This window comes from Arachis stenosperma, chromosome 4 (genome assembly GCF_014773155.1).
Source record: "Arachis stenosperma cultivar V10309 chromosome 4, arast.V10309.gnm1.PFL2, whole genome shotgun sequence".
Classification (NCBI taxonomy): Eukaryota; Viridiplantae; Streptophyta; class Magnoliopsida; order Fabales; family Fabaceae; genus Arachis; species Arachis stenosperma.
Genome location: NC_080380.1, coordinates 100,575,880 through 100,578,898, shown reverse-complemented (window position 1 = coordinate 100,578,898; position 3,019 = coordinate 100,575,880). Strand labels below are relative to the sequence as shown.

At 42.0% G+C, this 3,019-nt stretch overlaps 1 non-coding gene across 1 annotated transcript; it reads right to left on the bottom strand.

Annotated features, from left to right (window-relative positions):
• Window positions 1-658: 658 nt before the first annotated feature.
• LOC130977990 (small nucleolar RNA R71) lies at window positions 659-762 on the bottom strand. Its single transcript, XR_009085655.1, has one exon. It is a non-coding gene; the product is annotated as a small nucleolar RNA R71 (small nucleolar RNA).
• Between the last annotated feature and the right edge of the window lie 2,257 nt (window positions 763-3,019).

Below are 3,019 nucleotides of genomic sequence, written 5' to 3'. Positions count from 1 at the left end.
TTCATCCAAAAATCCGAATCTCCTTCTTCATTCTTCTACCCCTTTCTTCTTCTACTAACACAAAGGAATCTCTATACTGTGACATAGAGGATTCCTCTTCTTTTCTTGTTTTCTTCTCTTTCATATGAGCAGGAATAAGGATAAAGGCACTCTTGTTGAAATTGATCCAGAACCTGAAAGGACTCTGAAGAGAAAATTAAGAGAAGCTAAATTACAACAATCCAGAAACAACCTTTCAGAAATTTTCGAACAAGAGAAGGAGATGGCAGCCGAAAATAATAATAATGCAAGGAGAATGCTTGGTGACTTCACAAAGCCAACGTCTAAGTTTGATGGAAGAAGCATCTCTATTCCTGCCATTGGAGCCAATAATTTTGAGCTTAAGCCTCAACTAGTTGCTTTAATGCAACAAAACTGCAAGTTTTATGGACTTCCATCTGAAGATCCTTATCAGTTTTTAACTGAGTTCTTGCAGATCTGTGAGACTGTAAAGACGAATGGGGTTGATCCTGAAGTCTACAGACTCATGCTTTTCCCTTTTGCTGTAAGAGACAGAGCTAAAGTATGGTTGGATTCACAACCCAAGGATAGCCTGGACTCATGGGATAAGCTGGTCACTGCCTTTTTGGATAAATTCTTTCCTCCTTAAAAGCTGAGCAAGCTGAGAGTGGATGTTCAAACCTTCAAACAAAAAGATGGTGAATCCCTCTATGAAGCTTGGGAAAGATACAAGCATCTGACCAAAAGATGTCCATCTGACATGTTTTCAGAATGGACCATTTTAGATATATTCTATTATGGTCTCTCTGAATTTTCGAAAATGTCATTGGACCATTCTGCAGGTGGATCTATTCACCTGAAGAAAACGCCTGAAGAGGCTCAAGAACTCATTGACATGGTTGCAAATAACCAGTTCATGTACACTTCTGAGAGGAATTCCGTGAACAATGGGATACCTCAAAAGAAAGGAGTTCTTGAAATTGATACTCTGAATGCCATATTGGCTCAGAACAAAGTGTTGACTCAACAGGTCAACATGATCTCTCAAAATCTGAATGGATTGCAACATGCATCCAACAGTACTAGAGAGACAGCTTCTGAAGAAGCTTATGATCCTGAGAACCCTGCCATGGCAGAGGTTAATTACATGGGTGAACCTTATGGAAACACCTATAACTCATCATGGAGAAATCATCCAAATTTCTCATGGAAGGATCAACAAAAACCTCAACAAGGTTTTAACAATGGTGGACGTAATAGGCTGGGCAATAGCAAGCCATATCCATCATCTTCTCAGCAACAGACAGAGAATTCTGAATAAAACACTTCTAATTTAGCCAATATAGTCTCTGATCTGTCAAAGGCCACTTTCAGTTTCATGAGTGAAACAAGATCCTCCATTAGAAATCTGGAGGCACAAGTGGGCCAGCTGAGCAAGAAAGTCGTTGAAACTCCTTCCAGTACTCTCCCAAGTAATACAGAAGAGAATCCAAAAGGAGAGTGTAAAGCCATTGACATAGTCAATCTGGCCGAATGCACAAGGGAGGAGGAGGACAAAAATCCTAGTGAGAAAGACCTCCTGGGACGTCCCACAAGCAAGAAGGAGTTTACTATTGAGGATCCAAAGGAATCTGAGGCTCATACAGAGACCATAGAGATTCCATTAAATCTCCTTCTGCCATTCATGAGCTCTGAAGACTATTCATCCTCTGAAGAGGATGAGGATGTAACTGGAGAGCAAGTTGCTCAATATTTAGGAGCTATCATGAAGCTGAATGCCAAGTTGTTTGGTAATGAGACTTGGGAAAGTGAACCTCCCTTGCTCATTAATGAACTGGATACTTGGATTCAGAAAATTCTACCTCAAAAGAAACAAGATCCTGGCAAGTTCTTAATACCTTGTACCATAGGCACCATGATCTTTGAAAAAGCTCTGTGTGATCTGGGGTCAGGGATAAATCTTATGCCACTCTCTGTAATGGAGAAGCTGGGGATCATTGAGGTACAACCTGCTTTGTTCTCATTACAACTGGCAGACAAGTCATTGAGACAAGCCTATGGAATAGTAGAGGACGTGCTAGTAAAGGTTGAAGGCCTTTACATCCCTGCTGATTTCATAATCTTAGACACTAGGAAGGAAGAGGATGATTGCATCATCCTTGGAAGACCTTTCCTAGCCACAGCAGGAGCTGTGATAGATGTCAACAGAGGTGAATTAGTCCTTCAATTGAATGGGGACTACCTTGTGTTTAAGGCACACGGCCATCCCTCTGTGACAGAAGAGAGTAAGCATGAAGAGCTTCTCTCAGTTCAGAGTCAAGAAGAGCCCACACAATCAAACTCTAAGTTTGGTGTTGTGAGGCCACAACCAAACTCTAAGTTTGGTGTTAAGACCCCATATCCAAACTCCAAGTTTGGTGTTGGGACTACACAACATTGACCTGATCACCTTGTGGCTCCATGAGAGCCACTGTCAAGCTATTGACACTAAAGAAGCGCTTGTTGGGAGGCAACCCAATTTTATTTATCTAATTTCTATTTTATTATATTTTATTGTTATTTTGTGTTTTATTAGGTACATGATCATGAGGAGTCACAAAAAAATCATAAAAATTAAAAACAGAGTCAAAAACAGCAGAAGAAAAAAATTACACCCTGGAGGACGCACTGGCTGGCGTTCAACGCCAGTAAGATGCATCTGGCTGGCATTCAACGCCAGAACAGAGCACCATTCTGGCGCTGAACGCCAGAAACAAGCAACATTCTGGCGCTGAACGCCAGGAATGAGCCCAGAGAGGAAAAACTGGCGCTGAACGCCAGTAACAAGCATGAAACTGGCGTTCAACGCCAGAAACATGCTTTACATGGGCGTTGAACGCCCAGAATGTGCACCAATGGGCGTTTAAACGCCAGAATGATGCACGAAGGCATTTTACATGCCTATTTGGTGCAGGGATGGAATTCCTTGACACCTCAGGATCTATGGACCCCACAGGATCACCTCAGGATCTGTGGACCC